The sequence below is a fragment of the Chiloscyllium punctatum genome, chromosome 32 (genome assembly GCF_047496795.1).
Source record: "Chiloscyllium punctatum isolate Juve2018m chromosome 32, sChiPun1.3, whole genome shotgun sequence".
Lineage (NCBI taxonomy): Eukaryota > Metazoa > Chordata > Chondrichthyes > Orectolobiformes > Hemiscylliidae > Chiloscyllium > Chiloscyllium punctatum.
The window spans coordinates 38,915,335-38,931,088 of NC_092770.1; the positions used below are offsets into that span (position 1 = coordinate 38,915,335).

General features: G+C 41.6%; 1 protein-coding gene across 1 annotated transcript in view; it reads left to right on the forward strand.

Moving 5' to 3' along the window:
* Positions 1 to 15,754, forward strand: part of kcnq1.2 (potassium voltage-gated channel, KQT-like subfamily, member 1.2) — a 567,343-nt gene that overhangs the window by 447,367 nt on the left and 104,222 nt on the right. The gene's annotated exons all lie outside the window — the stretch shown is intronic.

A 15,754-nucleotide genomic window follows, 5' to 3' on the forward strand; every position in this document is an offset into this window, starting at 1 on the left:
CCATCTGGAGGAAAAGAGGGCAGATGACCAATGAGGTTGATGCAAAGGCCAGGTAGTAATGTCACAACACGTTTAATGTCCCCTATAGGTGGTTCATAGTCAGTGTAGGTATAATACTCCTTGCCAAATCTGGCGATTCACCACAGACCTCTTAGGAGAAATCCCAGAATACATCCAGATACTCTGCATTTCTAAAAACAATGGTAAATCACTTACCTGAAATTCAAGTGCCTGACATTTTAAACAGTGTTAGTAATGAGTACGTCTTGCAGCTGTATATGTTCTTGCCAAGTTACAAGCAAATATATAGTCCATCAAAATTGTGCATTGAATCAACCTATACAGTTGTCATTGATGTTATCATCTGGCCAATTGAAAAGCAATTCCAACTCAAAGATTGCATGCCAGCTGAAGTGTCTTTCCTACTTTTTAGCCTCGGCTTCTGAAACATTGACTCCTACAGGGAAAAAAAATCACAGAAATCCGGTTCCATGACATCATTAGTATTTTATAATTTTGTGACATCATTGCCAATTACCATTGGCTTACAACTGAATTTATAGTTCAATAGTGAGCTACGGTGTCACCTGTTTGCCCAGAGCCAACTTTCTTCTCAAAGGAGAAAAGAAATGAGGTCAGGTGGCTGGGCCATCAAGCATTAGAATAGGTAAATCCAGGAGGGAATGAGAGGCAAATGCAAGAAGTGAACAGGGGTCAGCAATAGTCCACATTTATTGTGTGGAGAATCATTAGTCACCTTAGCTCCACATTTAGATAAATAAGCAATTTTGCTTACCTTTTTATAGAGAATTTCTGAGAAACCTTATAATGAGTTCTGATTTGCCTGAGAAACCTAACTACAAAATACATAGTCAAGGCCCAGTTTGACAAATAGGGATTAGTCTTTGAATTGCATAGGTGGTGAGAATGATATGTGTTTTAGGGTGAGCACATTAGATTACGACAGGATACCCTAACCAATATTGCATTCAGCATAAATTGAGTGCACACACAGAACACAACATTTTGGATAATTTGCCTCTGTCTCTAACTCAAGAAGCCTGTCCTCCGCAATGCCATTGTTTTCGCTATCAGGATTGTTTATAGCATCTACTAGGATCTACAAATGTAGCATATTTTTGTTCACTGCAAACATTCAATCTGTTAATATAAATTAATATTTAATTTGGATATTATTGAAACGATTTACAAACATTCCCTTCTATGATGATGAGCATTCATTTAAAAAGCATGCTGAAAACATTGGTTGATCTAAACAATACAGAGATCTGTACAGAATTAGAATCTAAGAAAATTGGTAAAATTCCAGCAGTCAAATATAAACTAAATGATACCTTATTATTTAACGTCAGGCCATTGTACACAATTTTATACATGTGAAACTATTTAGTATAATCAGGTAAAAACTGGGAGAGTGCTATTTGACTAGTACTTGACCTACCAAAAAAAAATCTGAAATTGCCAATACTTGTGTGAATTCAGGAATCAGTTGAAATTTTCATCTATGAAAATGTATAACCAATCTATTTCAGTTTATATATTTTCTCTTCTGTCTTTTTGCAGTGGAGTAAATTACCTTCTAATGATCTAGTTTAGCCATATCTTTTCCTAGTATTTGTTTACTTAACTTTCACAATCAGGCTTCACCCGTTTTTTTTCTGCATGTCCTAAGTCAAGAATGCCGTGAAGCTCTGTCGCCTTTGTGCTTCTCTGACATATATGAGTCATGTAGGTTAATCACACAGGGCTGTTGGTTACTACCCTAAACATTTCACGTTTGATAACATTGGACCCTTTACTGCCCCACTATAGTAAGCATAATTAGCAAGATAACTGTTCTACGTTCTCTTCAGCGGATTGGGCTACATTTTAACCACTCCTGGCAGAGATGATGCATGCAGGATTTTAAGACGCTGAGAATCAGGCACATTGTGTTTCCACCACATTTCCCTTGACCTGAATTGTTAAATCTCAGCTGTATGAAATTATTAATGGCTCTAAATAAATAGTCAAAATGCAGCTGTCCCTGTTAAAGATAACATAATGGCAGTGGAATAAAGTGATTTTGCATCAATAGGACAGAAATAGAAACAAAAACAGAAGTTGCTGGTAAAGCTCAGCAGACCTGGCAGCATCTGTGGAGAGAAGTCAGAGTTAATGTTTTGGGCCCGGTGACCCTTCAGTTTTTATTAAGACAGAAATAGAATTTGAACATTTAGAGGTAAAAGTATTGGAGCATCCAGACAATAGTTCCCACAATATTATACGCTTTAGTATAAGAAATAAGAAGAACATGTGATGAGGACGAGGTTAATAGATTGGGGGAGAGCTGATTCGAAGGGCTGAGCCTCACACTTGAGAAGTAAAATAGACAACAGTGGCAAACAATTATGTTGAACCAGATATGGTAAACATTTACAATAAGAATTTAACAGAATCCTTGAAAAATATTTTCCCCTAAAGATCAAAAACATTCTAAATACTAATGAATCTGTAGGCCCAACAGGAAGGTAACGTTAAAGTATATAAACTCACCTCATGTATAGACACATGCTGAGCAGGAGCAGAAACGGTACTGCTGGGTAAGTGAGGCTTTATATTTGGGCAGTTGCTTTACACGCAACACTACTTGGGTAGTGTCTCCCAAACCACCTCCTACTCTAACTAAACAAAAAAGGTTCTGTGCACCAGTTTGGTAAGTGGTCTTGTTTTTTTTTAGTTTTCAGTTGTCTCGTTGGAAATTTAGAATAGTAGGAATGGAGGTTAGGGCAGTTGAATGTTCCTCCTGCAGAATGTGGGAGGTAAGTGTCACCACTAGTGTCCCTGCTGACTGCATCTGTGGCAAGTACAGCCAACTCCAGCTCCTCAAAAACCACATTAGAGAACTGGAGCTGGAGCTGGATGAACTTCAGATCATTCTGGGGGTGGAGCGGGTTATTGAGAGAAGTTATAAGGAGGTAGTCACACCTCAGGTACAAGAAGAAAGTAGATGGGTTACTGTTAGGGGGGGCGGAAGGGAACCGGCAGGCAATGCAGGGATCCCCTGTGGTTGTTCCCGTCAACAACAAGTATTCCACTTTGGATACTGTTGGGTGGGACTACTTACTGGGATAAGCAATGGGGCACAGGTCTCTGGCCAAGAGTCTGTCCCTGTTGCTCAAAAGAGAAGGGGGATGAGGAGTAGAGCATTAGTCATTGGGGACTCCATAGTAAGGGGGACAGATAGAAGGTTTTGTGGGATTGAGAGAGACTCACAGTTGGTGTGTTGCCTCCCAGGTGCCAAGGTTCGTGATGTCTCTGGTTGTGTTTTTAGGTTCCTTGAAGGGGAGGGGGAGCAGCCCCAAATCATGGTCCACATACACACTAATGACATGGGTAGGAGAGAGATGGGGATTTAAGGCAGAAATTCATGGAGCTAGGGTGGAAGCTTAGAGCTAGAACAAACAGAGTTGTTATCTGTGGTTTGTGCCACATACTAGTGAAGCAAGGAACAGGGAGAGAGATGAGTTGAACATCTGGCTACAGGCATGGTGCAGGAGGGAGGGTTTTGGATTCCTGGATAATTGGGGCTGTTTCTGGGGTAGGTGGTATCTGTACAAACAGGATGGTCTTCACCTGAACCAAAGAGGTACCAATATCCTGCAGGGGAAATTTGCTAATGCTCTTCAGCTGGGTTTAAACTAATTCAGCAGGGGGATGGGCATTTAAATTGTAGTTTGAGTGTACAGGAGGTTGAGATTAGTGAGGTCAGAAATAAGGTTTCACGGTCACAGGAGAGCACCAGCAAGCGCAAAGTTGGTTAAAGTGTATCTACTTCAATGCTAGGAGCCTCCAGAATAAGATGGGTGAACTTGCAGCATGGATTGGTACCTGGGTTTTTGATTTTGTGGCTATTTTGGAGACATGGGTGGAGCAGGGACAGGAGTGGTTGTTACAGATTCTGGGATTTAAATGTTTCAATAAGAACAGATAATATGGTAAAAGGAGAAGTGTGGCATTGTTAGTAAAGGACAGTATTATGGTTGCAGAAAGGACGTGTGAGGACTCGTCTGCTAAGGTAGTATGGGCTGAGGTTAGAAACAGGAAAGAAGAGGTCACACTGTTGAGAGTTTCTATAGGCCTCCGAATAGTTCCAGAGATGTAGAGGAAAGGATAGCAAAGATGATTCTCGATAGGAGCGAGAGTGACAGGGTAGTTATTGTGTGGTCTTTAACTTTCCAAATATTGACTGGGAATGCTATAGTTCAAGTACTTTAGATGGATCAGTTTTTGTTCAATGTGTGCAGGAGAGTTTCCTGATACAGTATGTAGACAGGCCAACAAGGTGAAAGGCCACATTAGCTTTGATACTGGGTAATGAACCCGGCTAGGTCTTAAATTTGGAGGTAGGTGAGCACTTTTGTGGTAGTGACCACAATTCGGTTATGTTTACATTAACGATGGAAATGGCTAGGTATATACTGCAGGGCATGAATTATAGCTTGGGCAAAGACAATTACAATGCGATTAGCAAGATTAAGGATGCATAGGATGGGAAGGAAACTGCAGGGGATGGGTGCAATTGAAATGTGGAGCTTATTCAAGGAGCAGCTACTGTGGGTCCTTGATAAGTATGTACCTGTCAGGCAGGGAGGAAGTTGTTGACCGCAGGAGCTGTGGTTTACAAAGGAAAATTAATCTCTTGTCAAAAGGAAGAAGAAGGTTTATGTCAGGATGAGATGTGAAGGCTCAGTTAGGGCACTTGAGAGTTACAAGTTAGCCAGTAAAGACCTAAAGAGAGCTGAGAAGACCCAGGAGGGGACATGAGAAGTCCTTGACAGATAGAATCAATGAAAGCCCTAAGGCTTTCTATAGGTATATCAGGAATAAAAGAATGACTAGAGTAAGATTAAGGCCAATCAAGGATTGTAGTGGGAGGTTGTGCATAGAGTCAGAGGAGGAAGGGGAAGTGCTACATGAATATTTTTCATCAGTATTCACACTAAAAAAAAGACAATGTTGTCGAGGAGATTACTGACATACAGGCCACTAGACTAGATGGGATTGATGATCACAAGGAATTCTGTTAGCAATTCTGGAAAGTGTGAAAATAGGTAAGTCTCCTGGGTCTGATGGGATTTATCCTAGGATTCTCTGGGAACCCAGGGAGAGGACTTTGATCTTTATTGTTTATAGGAATAGTGCCAGAAGACTGGAGGATAGCAAATGTTGTTCCCTTGTTCAAGAAGGGGAGTAGAGGCAACACTGGTAATTATGCATCAGTGAGCATTACTCCCGTTATAGGTAAAGTGTTGGAAAAGATTGTAAGAGATAGGATTTATAATCATCCAGAAAGGAATAAGTTGATTAGGGATAGTCAACACTTTTTTATGAAGGGTAGGTCATGCCTCAAAATCTTATTGAGTTCTTTCAGAAGGTGACCAAATATGTTTATGAGGGTAAAGTACTTGACGTGGTGTATGGGGATTTCAGTAAAGCATTTGATAAAGTTCCACATGGTAGGTTATTGCACAAAATATGGAGGCATGGGATTAGGATGATTTAGCAGTTTGGATCAGAAATTGACTTGCTGAAAGAAGACAGAAGGTGGTGGTTGATGGGAAATGTTCACCCTGGAGTTCAGTTACTAGTAGTGTTCCGCAAGGATCTGTTTTGGGGCCACTGCTGTTTGTCATTTTGAAATGACCTGGTTGAGGGCTTGGCAGGATGGGTTAGTAAATTTGCGGATGACACTAAGGTCAGTAGAGTTGTGGATAATGCCAAAGGATGTTGCAGGTTACAGGGGGACGCACATAAGCCACAGAGCTGGGCTGAGAGATGGCAACTGGAGTTTAGTGCAGAAACGTGTGAGGTGATTCACTTTGGAAGGAGTAACAGGAATATATAGTGGGCCAATGGTAAGATTCTTGATAGTGCAGATGAACAAAGAGATCTCAGTGTCCATGTGCATAGATCCCTGAAAGTTGCCTCCCAGGCTGATAGGATTGTTAAGAAGGCATACGGTGTGATAGTTTTTACTAGTAGAGGGATTGAGTTTGGGAACCATGAGGTCATGATGCAGCTGTGCAAAACCCTGGTGTGGCTGCACTTGGAGTATTACTTGGAGTTCTGATCACTGCTTGATAGGAAGGATGTGGAAGCTTTGGAAAGGCTGCAGAGGGGATTTACTACGATGTTGCCTGGTATGGAGGGAAGGTCTTACGAGGAAAGGCTGAGGGGACTTGTGGCTGTTTTCATGAGAGAGAAGAATGCTGAGAGGTGAGTTAATTAAGACATATAAAATAATCAGAGGGTTAGACAGGGAGGACAGTGAGAGCCTTTTTCCTCAGATGGTGATGGCTAGCATGAGGGGACATAGCTTTAAATTGAGAGGTGATAGATATAGGACAGATGTCAGAGTAGTTTTTTTTTATTCAGAGAGAAGGGGCATGGAATGCACTATCTGCAACAGTAGTAGACTTGCCAACTTTAAGGGCCTTTAAATGGTCATTGGATAAACATATGGATGAAAATGGAATAGTGTAGGTTAGGGAGACTTCAAAATGGTTTCACAGATTGGCGCAACATCGGGGGCCAAAGGACCTGTACTGCACTTTAATATTCTATGTTCTATGAAAATAATTGAGGGTAATGAAAGAAACACACACCAAGTGCATGGGAAGCAGGGGAGAGCATGAAAAAAGGGGAATACAAAGAGAGCAGAAAAGAAACAAAGCAAAAACAATTAGGAGGGCAAAGAATAATTATGAAACTATACTATCATTGAACATAAGACAAAATAGTAAAATATTCTATAGGTGCACAAAGATAGTCATGACAGAAATAGAGTCAGTTCATGATGGACAAGCAAGTAACAAAAGCAATGATAGTGAAATAGCACAAATTTGAATAATATACAATGTTATAAGCACAAAATGAATTTCCCTGCGCAATAACATGGTTTCTACTTACCCTTTCTTTTATAAATTCCATGTCATACTATTCCATGGCTTCAGCTGATATGCAGTTACTCATTGACATGCTTTGATTGGCAAGTTGCTAATGGTTTTGGAAGCCATGAGGGCTCCACCAAATGACTCCAAATGCAGTCTCTGTTATCAAGCATGAGGCAGATTGAGCAACCTTGACTATAAAAGGGTGCTGAGAAAATATGGGCAAAGAACAAGAGGTGCTTTAAATGATCCATTTTCCCAAGTTCACTCTCAGACCTTCCTTAATCATAGAAACATAGGAAATAGAATGAGAGTAGGCCATTTGGCCCTCCAAGCCTGCTCCGCCATTCATTATGATTATGACTCATCATTCAATCAATAACCTTTTCTTGCTTCTCCTCCATATCCTTTGATCCAGTTAGATCTAAGTGCAATATCCAACTCCTTCTTGAAATCACACAATGTTTTAGCCTCAACTTCTTTCTGTGGTATCGAATTCTTTAGGCTCATCACTCTCTGCATGAAGAAATTTCTCCTCAGACTGTGACCCGTGGTTCTGAACTCCCCTATTATCAGGAACATCCTTCTTGCATCTATTCTGTTGGGACTTACAAAATTGTATAGGTTTTGTGAGATACCCTCTGATCTTTCTGAACTCCAGAGAAGATAATCCTAATTGATTCAGTTTCTCTTCATAAATTAGTCCCACCATCCAAGGAATCAATCTAATAAAACTTTGCTGCACTTCCTTGATAGCAAGAACATCCTGCCTCAGATAAGGAGATCAAAACTGCATACAGTATTCCAGGTGTGGTCTCATGAAGGCCCTGTAAATTGCAACAAGTCATCCGTGCTCCTGTACTCAAATCCATATGCTGTGTAGGCCAAAATACCATTTGCTTTCTTGACTGCCTGCTGCACCTGCATGCTTATCTTCAAAGACTTGTGTACAAGGACACACAAGTCTTGTTGCACATTCCCCTCTCTCAATTTGTAGTCATAGAGATGTACAGCATGGAAACAGACCTTCCATCCAACCCGTCCATGCCGACCAGATATCCCAACCCAATCTAGTCCCACCTGCCAGCACCCGGCGCCCATATCCCTCCAAACCCTTCCTATTCATATACCTATCCAAATGCCTCTTAAATGTTGCAATTGTACCAGCCTCCACCACTTCCTCTGGAAGCTCATTCCATACACGTACCACCCTCTGTGTGAAAACGTTGCCCTTTAGGTCTCTTTTATATCTTTCCCTTCTCGCCCTAAACCTATGCCATCAAGTTCTGGACTCTCTGACCCCAGGGAAAAGACTTTGCCTATTTACCCTATCTATGCCCCTCATAATTTTGTAAACCTCTATAAGGTCTCCCCTCAGCCTCTGACACTCCAGGGAAAAAAGCCCCAGCCTGTTCAGCCTCTCCCTATAGCTCAAATCCTCTAACCCTGGCAACATCCTTGTAAATCTTTTCTGAACCCTTTCAAGTTTCACAACATCTTTCCGATAGGAAAGAGACCAGAATTGCATGCAATATTCCAACAGTGGCCTAAACAATGTCCTGTGCAGCAGCAACATGTCCTCCAAACTCCTGTATTCAATACTCTGACCAATAAAGGAAAGCATTCCAAACGCCTTTTTCACTATCCTATCTACCTGCGACTCCACTTTCAAGGAACTATGAAGCTGCACTCCAAGGTCTCTTTGTTCAGCAACACTCCCTAGGACCTTACCATTAAGTGTATAAGTCCTGCTAAGATTTGCTTTCCCAAAATGCAGCACCTCGCACTTATCTGAATTAAACTCCATCTGCCACTTCTCAGCCCATTGGCCCATCTGGTCCAGATCCTGTTGTAATCTGACGTAACCCTCTTCGCTGTCCAATACACCTCCAATTTTGGTGTCATCTGCAAACTTACTAACTGTACCTCTTATGCTTGCATTCAAATCATTTATGTAAATGACAAAAAGTAGAGGACCCAGCACCGATCCTTGAGGCACTCTACTGGTCACAGGCCTCCAGTCTGAAAAACAACCTTCCACCACTACCCTCTGTCTTCTACCTTTGAGTCAGTTCTGTATCCAAATGGCTAGTTCTCCCTATATTCCACAAGATCTAACCTTGCTAATCAGTCTCCCATGGGGAACCTTGTCGAAAGCCTTATTGAAGTCCATATAGATCACATCCACTGCTCTTCCCTCATCAATTCTCTTTGTTACTTCTTCAAAAAATTTGATCAAGTTTGTGAGACATGATTTCCCATGCAGAAAGCCATGTTGACTGTCCCTAATCAGTCCTTGCCTTTCCAAATACATGTACGTCCTATCCCTCAGGTTTCCCTCCAACAACTTGCCCACACCGACGTCAGGCTCACCGGTCTATAGTTCCCTGATTTGTCTTTACGGCCCTTCCTAAACAGTGGCACCACGTTTGTCAACCTTCAGTCTTCCGGCACCTCACCTGTGACTATCGATGATACAAATATCTCAGTAAGAGGCCCAGCAATCACTTCTCCAGCTTCCCCACAGAGTTCTCGGGTACACCTGATCAGGTCCTGGAGATTTATCCACCTTTATGCATTTCAAGACATCCAGTACTTCCTCCTCTGTAATATGGACATTTTGCAAGGTGTCACCATCTATTTCCCTACATTCTATATCCTTTTCCACAGTAAATACTGATGCAAAATACTCGTTTCATATCTCCCCCATTTTCTGCGGCTCCACACAAAGGCCGCCTTGCTGATCTTTGAGAGGCCCTATTCTCTCCCTCGTTACCCTTTTGTCCTGAATGTAATTTTAAAGACTCTTTGGATTCTCCTTAATTCTATTTGCCAAAGCTATCTCATGTCCCCTTTTTGCCCTCCTGATTTCCCTCTTAAGTATACTTCTACTGCCTTTATACTGTTCTCAGTATTCACACAGTCTATCCTGTCTAAACCTTACATATGCTTCCTTCTTTTTCTTAAACAAACCCTCAATTTCTTTAGTTATCCAGCATTCCCTATACCTACCAGCCTTTCCTTTCACCCTGATAGGAACATACTTTCTCTGGATTCTTGCTATCTCATTTCTGAAGGCTTCCCATTTTCCAGCCGTCCATTTACCTGCGAACATCTGCCCCAATCAGCTTTTGAAAGTTCCTGCCTAATACCGTCAAAATTAGCCTTTCTCCAATTTCAAACTTCAACTTTTAGATCTGGTCTATCCTTTTCCATCACTATTTTAAATGTAATGGAATTATGGTCGCTGGCCCCAAAGTGGCCCCACTGACACCTCAATCACCTGCCCTGCCTTATTTCCCAAGGGTAGGTCAAGTTTTGCACCTTCTCTCATAGGTACATCCACGTACTGAATCAGAAAATTTTCTTGTACACCCTTTACAAAATTTCTCTCCATCTAAACCCTTAACACTATGGCAGTCCCAGTCTATGTTTGGAAAGTTAAAATCCCCTACCATAACCACCCTATTTTTCTTAGCTGAGATCTCCTTACAAGTTTGTTTCTCAGTTTCCCTCTGACTATTAGGGGGTCTATAATACAATCCCAATAAGGTAATCATCCCTTTCTTATTTCTCAGTTCCACCCAAATAACTTCCCTCGATGTATTTCCAGGAATATCCTCCCTCAGCACAGCTGTAATGCTATCCCTTATCAAAAATGCCACTCCCCCTCCTCTCTTGCCTCCCTTTCTATCCTTCCTGTAGCATTTGTATCCTGGAATATTAAGCTGCCAGTCCTGCCCATCCCTGAGCCATGTTTCTGTAATTGCTATGATATCCCAGTCCCATGTTCCTAACCATGCCCTGAGTTCATCTGCCTTCCCTGTTATGCCCCTTGTATTGAAATAAAAGCAGTTTAATTTATTAGTCCTACCTTGTCCTTGCCTGCCCTGACTGTTTGACTCACTTCTGTTCTCAACTGTACCAGTCTCAGATTGATCTCTTTCCTCACTATCTCCCTGGGTCCCACCCCCACCTTACTAGTTTAAATCCTCCTGAGTAGCTCTAGCAAATCTCCCTGCCAGTATATTATTCCCCTTCCAATTTAGGTGCAATCCGTTCTTCTTGTACAGGCCACTTCTACCCCAAAAGAGATTCCAATGATCCAAAAATGTGACTCCTTCTCCCATACACCAGCTCCTCAGCCATGCATTCATCTGCTCTATCCTCCTATTCCTGCTCTCACTCGCTCATAGCAGTATTCCAGATATTACTACTCTTGAGGACCTCCTTTTTAAATTCCTGCCTCACTCTCTGTAATCACTCTTCAGAATCTCAACCTTTTCCCTTCCTATGTCGTTGGTTCCAATGTGGACAATGATCTCTTGCTGGTCCCTCTCCCCCTTGAGAACATTCTGCACCCTCTCTGAGACATCCTTGATCCTGGCACCAGGGAAACAACACACCATTCTGATTTTTTATTCATTCAGATAATAATCTGTCTTCCTGTTTTTGCTATGAAAGTGGATAACTTCACAGTTATCCACATTATATTCCAGCTGCAGTGCATTTTCCCATTAACTCAACTTGTTCAAATCACACTGAAGCATTTCTGCATCCTCCTTACAGTTCATGCTCCCACCAAATTTTGCATCATCTGCAACTTTGGAGATATCACATGTAGTTCCCTCATGCAAATCATTATTGTGTGTTGTGAATAGCTGGGGTGCTAGTATGATCCCTACAGTCCCCCACTGACAGCCAGACTGTGTAGGTCACTGGTCTGTGTCAACATGCCAAGGCGGCCTGCCATATCTGATTCTTCATGAGGATGATCGCACTTTCCATGGAGGTAGTCATCCGTGCAAATAGCTTTATGATGAAAATACTGACACCTCTTTCAATGAGAAAAGGCAGAGTTATCAGTGTAAGAAGTGGAATGAGTATTGACAATGAAAATAGAATCATTTGAAGAAGATGACCATAATGAACGAATGAATGCAAGGGTGTAATGGGGTGAAGTTGAGTATGGGTATTGAGATGGATATTTGAGAAGCATGCAGGAGAGAAGGGAATGTGTTTAACAGTAAGGTGTCTTGATTAAGGGTACTATATTGGAGAAAGCTATGGAGGTAAGAGAATTTTGGCTTTTCCAGCACCACATTTCTTGACTATGAAACTCAGCTTGCCAATCTCAATGTGAACATTAGATCTTGTATGGTATTGGATCCAGGTGCTGAGTACCACGATCCTGCTGCCCACATTCTCCTTTCATTTTCAGTAAAGACAACTTTTCTTTTGACCATAGCTGTGTTCATTATTCCTTCAAGGGACAAGTCCAAAAATAAAGCCAGGTTTGTGAGTGACAGGATGGAAAACTGTCCCACATTACAGCACCTTATCCTTCAACTGCTACATTCACTTGTATCATCATGAACTGTGCCAGAATCCTTTATTTCATGATAGGAGATGATATACTGCTCATCCTCACTGACTGACCAGCAACCTAGAGGCAGGATGTTAATGACATAGCTCCTCAGAGGGCCTTGGTTATACCCACTGAAGCATTCCACAAGTCCCTTGATTACCAATTTTGGTGATAGCACTCTAAAAGAATATGCAAGTTATCAAAATATGGAGCAGCTTGAGCTGCAACTGGTAGGTAGTGTAGGATCTGCAGCTGTTCTACTGCTGTGCATATGTTTTATTGAATCCACGTGTATACATGTCATTTGGAGTCTTCAAATAAATTGAATCTGCTTATATTTTTAGCAGTCCTGTGTGGGAGCTTGATAATTTTGTAATGAGTTAGTGGCGCTGTGCAATCAGTTTTAAATTGGACAGAAAAGCTGCAGGGCCATTAAGATGTCCTCAGACCCCATCCTTCTGTAAGGGAAAAATCCGTATGAAATGAGAAAGCAACCGCACTCAGAAAAGATTTGCCAGAATGCTACCAGGACTGGACAGATTGAGTTATAAGGAGAGGCTGGGACCTTTTTCCCTCGAGTGAAGGAGGTTGAGGGGTGACTTTATAGAGGTATACAAAATCATGAGGGACAGAGATAAGATGAACAGCAAAGGCTTTATTTTCCCTAGAGTGGGGGATTTAAAACTAGGGAGCACATTTTTAAAGTGAGAGGAAAAAGATTTAAAAAGGACCTGAAAGTCAACATTTTCAGAGTGTGGTTCGTGTCTCAAATGAACTGTCAGAGGACTTGAAGATGCAGGTACAGGTACAACATTTAAAAGACATTTAGGTAAGTACATGAATGGGAAAGGTTTAGAGGGATATAGGCTAAACACAAGCAAGTGGGACTAGTTTGGTTTGAGCATTGACAAGTTGGACTGCAGGGTCTGGTTTCGTGCTGTATGACTGACTCTGAGATGATTATGATAAAAACTTGAATTGCCAAAAAGCAGCAAAAAGTGAATGTAAAAAACACAGCAATATTTCAAAAATAATTTATAGAGTAGAAAGGTTATTGGAAGACCACAGATATCCCATCCAAATTTAGGTTTTTACACAAAGGTGGGAAATACATCTTTTAGATTTACCTGGCAAAACAAACAATGAAAATAAAGAATGCCATTGAAAATGAGGAATTAGGTACAGTCAATACTTCAGGTCTGCCGGAAGAGGATCAGATATTAAGCTGTGGAACATGCTGGTGGATGAGTTTTGCACAAAGATGAACTTGAAGGCACTAGGAAGTTCAGAAGAACAAATGTGACAGGACAAGTTAACAATAGTTAAGAAGGCATACAGGCACTGGCCCTTATAGGTTGTACTATAGATTATAAGAGCAAGGAGGTTATTTTGGAGCAATACAGGGTTTTGTTTAGGTCACTGTTGGATATGTGCAATTCTGGTCACTGCATAACTGGAAGTATATGATTGTACTGGAGCAGTGGAGAGGAAGTTCACTAGGAAGTTGCTAGGGTAGAGCAGTTTAGTACGAAAAAAGGCTAGATAAGCTTGGATTGTTTTCTTTGGAGCAGAGAAGACTGAGAGGGGACTGGATTGAGGTATATAAGATTAGGAGAGCCATGGACAGGATGGATAGGAAGCGTTGTTCCCCCTAGTAAAAGGGTCAATGACAAGGGGCATAAATGTAAGGTTTCGAAGGGATTTGAGAAAAAAAAACCTTTTCATCCAGAGGACGGTGGGAATCTGGAAGGATTGTCTGGGAGGATGTTGCAGAAAGCCTCACAACTTTTCAAAGTACTTGAATGATCACATGAAATGTCATGAGATCCCAGCTTAAGGGCCAAATGCTGGAAAATGGGACTAGTGTAGATTTAGAGTAGTTTTTTTATCAGTGTAGAGTCAATGAGCCAAACAGCCTCTTCTCTAGAAACAGGAAAGAAACCAGTCCTTGTCACCCACCATGTCTATGCTGACCAACAAACACCAAACTATATTAATCCTATTTACCTGCTCTTGGTCCATTGTCTACTAAGCATTTTTAAGTTTTAAGTGCTTGTCCAGATGCTTCTTAAAATGTTGCAAGAATACCTATGTCTACCAACCTCCCAGCCAGTGTATGCCATATTTTTACAATCTTCTTGGTGAAAGAATGTTTCCTCAGATCCCCTCTAAGCAAGGTCCCACATGGATTGTAGGTTTTGTGGTTTCAACGTACAGAGGGATCTAGATGTACAGGTCCACAGTTTCCTGAGAGTGAAAACACATGTGGATAAGATGGTCAAGAAGGCATATGGCTTACTTGCTTTCACCAGTCAGGGCATTGATTATAAAAATTGGCAAGTTATGTTGCAGCTGTATAGAACTTTAGTTAGACTACAATTGGAATATTGCTTACAGTTCTGGTCACCACACTACCAGATGGATGTGGAGGCTTTGGAAAGTGTACAGAAATAGTTCACCAGGATATTGCCTGGTTTGGAGGGGATTAGCTATGAGGAGAGATTGGGAAAACTGATATATTTTTACTTGAATGTTGAAGGGTGATTGACGACCTAATAGAGGGGGAAGGCGAGAATGGATAGTCTGAATCTTTTGCTAAAGATAGAAATATCAATTACTAGCAGATATAGGTTTAAGGCAAAAGGAGCTAAGTATAGAGGAGATGCAGTTCTGGTCTCCTTCCTATCGGAAAGATGTTGTGAAACTTGAAAGGGTTCAGAAAAGATTTACAAGGATGTTGCCAGGGTTGGAGGATTTGAGCTATAGGGAGAGGCTGAACAGGCTGGGGCTGTTTTCCCTGGAGCATCGGAGGCTGAGGGGAGACCTTATAGACGTTTACAAAATTATGAGGGGCATGGATAGGGCAAATAGACAAAGTCTTTTCCCTGGGGTTGGGGAGTCCAGAACTAGAGGGCATAGCTTTAGGGTGAGAAGGGAAAGATATAAAATAAACCTAAGGGGCAACTTTTTCACACAGAGGGTGGTGCATGTATGGAATGAGCTGCCAGAGGAAGTGGTGGAGGCTGGTACAATTGCAACATTTAAGAGGCATTTGGATGGGTATATGAATAGGAAGGATTTGGAGGGATATGGGCCGGGTGCTGGCAGGTGGGACTAGAGGACTAGATTGGGTTGGTATATCTGGTTGGCATGGAGGGGTTGGACAGAAGGGTCTGTTTCCATGCTGTATATCTCTATGACTATGTGAGAGACACATTTTTCTACACAGAGGGTAGTAAGTGCCTTCAGTGTACTGCCAGAGGAAGTGATAGAAGCAGATACAATAGCAACATTTAAGAGAATTCTTGACAGATATATAGGAAATAGAGGGATACAGACCGTGTAGAAGCAAAAGATTTTTAATTTAGAAAGGTTTATCTTGTGTCAGTGCAGTCGTGGTGTGCCAAAGGAAATGTTCCTGTGCTGTACTGTT